Raw genomic sequence first — 6,832 nt, forward strand, 5'->3', positions numbered from 1 at the left:
TAATAATAAATTGAATCAAGTATTTATTAGCAGGTAATCATATTAACACAAAATCTTATGTAGTTACTACGGTAATACTATAATCATCTGGCCACTGTTAAGATATTATTAGAACTCGCAGCATTCCCATAAATGGGTATTTCTCGTGGACGCAAGCGTTAGGTTTTTTCCTATTAGGATCTCTCTCCTGTGACACGATTGGCTAAAATATTTAATCTCTTGCGTGTGATTTGACAGTTGACAAGTCATTCATATAGCCTGACCGATCACAAAGCAGATTGATCAGATCAAGGGCGGGACTTGTCACAATCTGGTGTGCCCGATTTACAAGGACGCTGCGCAGTCCAGTGCATCAAAGTACCGCGAGAGCGATTCGAATGGAAAGCTTTAGAATCGCTCTCGCGGTACTTTGATATCACACCTCTAACAATCTGCGCATCACGCAGTCGTATACGTAATCGCAGTGCTTTTTAAGGTGGAGCGCAAATCCGTGCAACAATGACATGAAGATGGCGGTGAGTGTCCCTTTCTTTAACACACGACGATATTTTGTGAAAAGGTTTAATTTTTTCCCGATTTTAGGTCGTTAAGTGTTCAGTCTTGTTTTTCATTAAAAATATGCAGGGATGTTTAACTTATAGCTAACATCCTACAATAATAACTCAAATTTAACAGCAAACAAAAGACTCGACGCTCTTCATGAAAAGACTATATAGATTGTACAATTTAATGCTTTTTAAAGAAATATCGGTTAAAGTTATGTTTTCTTAACAGTCAAAGATTGCTAGCACACAGTGGTTGCAAAATTAACTTAATTCCTTTATTTTGGCCATGACACTTGTTGGTTGTGGGAGGGGGGCATCTTTAAAGAAAATACAACAATTATAATACTCTCTATGTACTCTAATGTCAGTGAGGATGTATATTTTAAAATTTCTGTTTTATTTCGTAGTGTTTTAAACGACAATGAAGGTTCGTGGTAATTCTTTGTCTAATACTCGTCATAAGAGATGTACAGCGAATGGCAATATGTAGTCTTGGAGAGAACAAATACGTTCAAACAAGATGGACGACCTCTTAACGTCCTTCCAGAAAGCCAGAATGTAACAAAGTTTTGAATATTTTAAGTTAAATTAGATTTTTCAGTTTGGCTTACGTCCCATTCCTTTCATCGAGTGGGTGGGGTTTATGACCCGTACTGCAGCCAGCCACCAGGGGGCGATCGAAATGTTTCATTTTAATGACGTGTGCGGCACATTAATTAAAAGCCCAGTATTTATAATTGGGAGACCGCGGTGAATTTAGTATGCGTATGTTATATTGTTAGTTTTTGTACAGGCATGAAAGTGTATTAAGTTAATCATTATTATTATTGGCAAAGGAAACATTTTAAAACATGATCCTAAACAAACGGGCATGCTGACACATGGGCACGTGGTCATGTTTATGTTGTCAAATAACTGTAAACTAACCATTTAACGGTAAAACTTTATTTAGACTTTTTTGACAAAGATTTTAATAAACTAACAAAAAGCCACAACATATGCCAAAGGTCTATTGTGGGCTGTTTATTGAATTGTCACCAGTATTTATGTTTTTGTAGGCCAACCCGGAAGTTAGCGGGACACTGGTTCCCTCACTAAAAAGCCCACTAATGTTTCCCATTGATTTTTGTATTAACCCAAAACATAAGCTCTAAGTTAAAGAGACTTGTTGGTCAAAACGTGTAATTGTCAAAGTTTTGTTAAACACATTTTTTGCGATTAATCCAAAAGTCTATGGAAAAAGGAATGGGCTTTTTGCGAGGGAACCAGTATCTCGCTAACTTCTGGGTTAGCCTACAAAAATATGTCATCCCTGTGGCACTCTATAGGGATGTGTATATTAAATACTATAGTATCAGATTAATTTTCAACATCAATTACCAAAATGATTGTTAATAGTGACACCCCTAGATAGTTCAGTTTACAATAATTTATGAACTGCAAAACAACTGCACATTTTACTCGAGGTACTTAAGTTAATAAGATGTCCCTGTGACATCACTACACCCTTTATAAACCCTAAGAATGTTATATTTAACAATATCAGACTATTTCCATATACTGTAAATTTGTTTATACAAGAGAATATTACATTTGATAAATGTAACAGAACCTGTTTTTTGTTGTGGGGGGGGGGGGGGGGGTTGCAACGCTGTCCACCCCTGTTGATGCGTATGTGGTACGTGCTGTCCATCAGGGTGTGTCTTAGGCTGGGCACTGCCATGGAAGCTCAGGGTCAATGCAAGGATGTCCTGTGTTTATAGACAAGAGCAATGCGTTACCCTCCTACTGTAATTGTCTCAGAAAGATCATCTGTCATCTAGTTTCCTTATAGGCCTGATTGCTTGTGATGCACAATCACATCACATTTAATAAGCGCTTGGTGTTTAGGCTGCTTAGGCCTTTTTTTCTCAGGTGTTCCTGTGTTAAAACAAGATGTGAGATTCAATCACAGAGGGCCTGGTGTTTCTATACAGCCACTAAGCCAAGTCACATCCTTATTCATCATATCATCATGTTTCAAAAACTGTCACATGAGTGTACATCCAAAACGGTTATTAAACCGAGTTTTTTTTGCTCTTGCTTGTGTGAATGCAAAACCTTTTGCACTTTAATTACCATCTTGCCCTGTCAGTGGGCTTGTGTGGTGACGAGGGTGCATACAGCAAATCTGAAGAGGCCACCAGAACCTGCAGAGTGCCTGGCTTCCAGGCTTAAACTCTGATACTGGGGCCTTCTCTACAATAAATGTGTGTGCGTGCATGTGTAGGCCCTAGAGAAATTGGGTGTGTACACCACCCATGGGGACGTAGGGTGGAGGTGTGATTGTACACCCCCAAAATGATGAGATTGTTATCTAAATTGAACGTCTTGTGGTGGAACTTCCTTCATGATAGGAGGTCTAAAGGGGTGTAAAGATCTGTACACTTGTGTCGAATTTTTTTTCACATGTAGAATGTACATTAATGATATATATTAATAATCCATAAATGTTCATCATTATTTCTTTTTCATTTCAGGGCACCCACTGAGAACGGACAGGAAGCTTTCATGTAATAAATGAAGGTGGATACTTGTAGGAGATTGGTAGTAATGGATGTTTTAATATAGTGTTGAATATACTATGTGTTTAAAAGTAAAATAGTTTTTTGTTTGTACATTATCTTCTATAGTTGTTGTTTTTTTGTATATTGCCTATTATGATTTTTTTATGTACATGTCTTTCTGTGTTAATAAATTCTCCTGTTGAATAAATTGGATTTTTTTTAGTCCTTGTACAGACATTTTGTTGCCTGCTGAAGGTCATAAAGATATAAGGAGCATGGAACAAAGCTTTCGATTATAATTCTGTTCATGTTTCAAGTTGATAAAGACCAGTGAATTAGTAACTGTTAGCTTTCATTTTGCATTTTAATAAAAGTCTTTCCTAAGGCCTTATTCTACAAATTTCAGAAAATAAGCATAAATTTATTTATGCGTTTTCCATCCAGAAAATGTTTTGTGGATCAGTTTCCTGGACAGGGTTTAGATTAATCCAGGACTAAGCCTTAGTTATTTTGGGACATTTACAAACAAACCTTACAAAAATAATACTGGTGTGCATCTTTAGACAAAACAATGGCTCTGATAGATGTTAAGATCGTGAATAGAAGATTCATTTTAGTCTGGGACTATGATTAGCCCTGTCCGGGACACCACCCCTAATTGTCACAAGCGGCCCAATATGCTATATTTGGACTACAATGCTGCTTTGAGCATTGTTTTTTATTCATCAACTTATTTTTAACTTTAAAATGAATGATGATGGTTAACTTTATATAGTTCATTGTACGCACAGTAGACTGGCCTGTTGCATGAACTTTTAAGACTTAAGTCATGAATTTTCAAGAGTCATTTTAACTTTTTAAGTATGTTACATAAAAAGATAGATTGGTCTAATTTAAATACAAAACACGGATTAGCCCTAACTTATTGCTAGTTAGACTCATTCATTTAAGATGCAGTCTTATCTTCACTTGTGTGTTATTTTTTTTTTTTAAAGATAATCCACCACGATTTTGATATAATTGTTTATTGGAAATTAGATTTTTAATATTTTTGTGATATTTAACATCAACCTGCCTGGGACTACAAATGTAAATGAGCTTGAATGGCTAAATTTGGCACATTTTCATGCTCCCATATGTTGCATAGTTATTAATGTGCATTGTCCCATTTTTCAATAAATAAACTTAAACTCATACTACATACTACATCAAGTTTAATTGATGAATATATGAAGAGTTTGGTTCCAAAACGCAATAAATCCATTTTGACAAATTTCGGTAAAAACGTGTTTTCTATACCAAGAAAGTGACGAGATAAAAACCACTATTTTCTGTAACAAACTTTCACATAGCATCTTAAGGTTATAAAAACATAAAACATTCAAATCCAAAACTTGATTTTCAAAGATTTTTTATTTGAAGATTTTCACAGAAGTTTTTTTTTCAAAATTCTATAAACCTATTGAATCAATATATAAATGTGCATTCATTTTTGCCATTTTATATTCATTTAGTTAAACAGTTATACACACTGATTAAAAAAATAAACATTAATGGCATTAATCAAAACACTTACTGAATCATATTAGGAACACTGTCATTGCTGCGCGGATATACTTGATGTCGTTGCTGAACATTTTTCACAGCGATCAGCTGTGATTTTCGTTGACTTCGAGTAAAATAATTGAACGTTTTTTATAAGATCCCCTGGGGTCAATGTGTTAGCACAAGAGAAGCTATCCTGTGGGAAGAACAAGCAATCATCTCCCAAGTGCCTCTCACGTAAATTTTTAGATGTTGATGGCTTACGTTTCTTTCCCGTCACAGAAAAACCACAGGTTTATCAATGCCATTAAAGTATTATTTCGTTTTTGGTTGTTTGTTGATCACGAAGTACAGAGTAGATGAGGAAAACTAGGACTCTGTGTACTCAACGCGCCGCCATTGTTTGTTTACATTGCGTGGAACGGTGCTCTGTGATTTGTGGAGCAGATTTATTGCATTATTCAGAAAATGAGGAGTGGCGTTTATTGCGTTTATTGACAGAATTACACGGCGGATATTGGATTTTGCGTAAAATTAAGAATTTAGTTTTTAATAGTGACTTGATATAATACTAGTTTTGGCAGTAACTCATTTTTTTCAAAAATGGTGTTATTGCGTTTTGGAACCAAACTCTTCATATAAAGTTTGTTTTCTCAAGTTCCATATGTAACATGGTTGAACAACCAGAAAGTGTCCAAATTCTACACTGTATATTCTTTTTTAATTTAAATTTGTGCTATTTTTGAAAGGTTCATTGTTCTTCCCATTGTAATCAAACATTTATAAAATATTAAAAAACAATATTTGAGTCTGGTGGGTCTGATGTTTGTGCCAGTTTGAGTCGGTGAATGTGTCTTTTAAATTATATCGTGAATGCTGTTGATCTCTGTCTGACAGAAGCGTAGATGGATGTTTGTCACTAAGCCTCCAAACAAGGCCCAACTGAACCAGAACTAAAGCCACAGCGCTGGTGAACAAAAGACATGAGCTTTAGTCAGAGGCCCGGAAACTGCTGACTCTCAGTGATAACTAATGCAACAGTCCGTCCTGTCTCCCTGTTTTCACCCTCTCCATCTTTTTCTCCACCCAAGTTGAGATGACCCCACACTTTCATTCACAAAAGAAACCTGATTTCTATCACTTACACCACACGTTGGTTAGTTAGCCCTCACGCTGAAACCGTTCTGATTCGGACATTTGGAAAAGTGAACCGGCCCAACATCTCACCTGTTATATCAGTGTATGTAATGCATGTTCAGCGTGAACGTACTGTCCTCTGCCATGTGTGAGTGTCTGCGAAGGATTTTTCGTGTCACTCGGACACCCTCTACAAATGCAGGTGGGTTTATATTCTTGTTTATTAATAATGTTATTTATGCATTTATTTAAGAAATCTAAATCTGTTTGGATATTTACACTGATCTCTCATCATTTTGCAAATATGTACTATTAAGCACTTTTAGGCCACATGGTATATTTAGATTAAGCAAAAGTGGATATTTAGGGGTGTTGTTTGGTCTCAGTTTGGATAGAGAAGTAGAGATACAGCTAGTGATAGTCATGTCAAGACTTAATGGTGCATGAAGACCAAACGTAAGGCCATCCGTTTTCCAATTTTAATGTTATGTCATAAGGGGAATTTAAAATAAGCCAAAATATGATGTCTTTGTCTCTTTACAAGCAATGTTACGTGTGATGCTGACCTCTCATGCTAAATCAGACATCTAAATGGCTGTCTAGTTTGAGGTTAAGTTTACACTGCAAAAAATGACTTTCTTTTTGTCTTGTTTTCAGTAGAAATATCTCAAAATTCTTAAATCAAGATGTATTTTCTTGATGAGCAAAATGACCTAAGAAAATAATACTAGTTTTTAGACAAAATAAAGTGAATTTGTGCTGAAAACAAGCCAAAAAAATATCTGCCAAATGGGGTGAGAAAATTTTACTTGAATTAAGTGTTTAAGAAAAAAGAAATCTTATTTCACAAATTTTTTCTCACCCCATTAGCAGATAATTTTGCTTGTTTTAACGACAATTTCACTAAAATTGTATATTATTTGTCTTAAAACTAGACTTATTTACTAAGGTCATTTTGTTCATCAAGAAAAAGCATCTTAATTTAAGAATTTTTAGATATTTGTACTGAAAACAAGACAAAAATACTAAGTAAGAAAGTCATTTTTTGCCGTGTATGAG

General features: G+C 35.3%; 1 long non-coding RNA gene across 1 annotated transcript in view; it reads right to left on the reverse strand.

Moving 5' to 3' along the window:
* Positions 1-1,820: 1,820 nt before the first annotated feature.
* LOC135773351 (uncharacterized) overlaps positions 1,821-6,832 on the reverse strand; it is a 34,637-nt gene continuing 29,625 nt past the window's right edge. The window contains exon 2 of the long non-coding RNA XR_010543508.2: positions 1,821-2,296. This is a non-coding gene — a long non-coding RNA (uncharacterized lncRNA). The remainder of the gene's footprint in view (positions 2,297-6,832) is intronic.

The sequence above is a fragment of the Paramisgurnus dabryanus genome, chromosome 9 (genome assembly GCF_030506205.2).
Source record: "Paramisgurnus dabryanus chromosome 9, PD_genome_1.1, whole genome shotgun sequence".
In the NCBI taxonomy this organism is placed as follows: Eukaryota; Metazoa; Chordata; class Actinopteri; order Cypriniformes; family Cobitidae; genus Paramisgurnus; species Paramisgurnus dabryanus.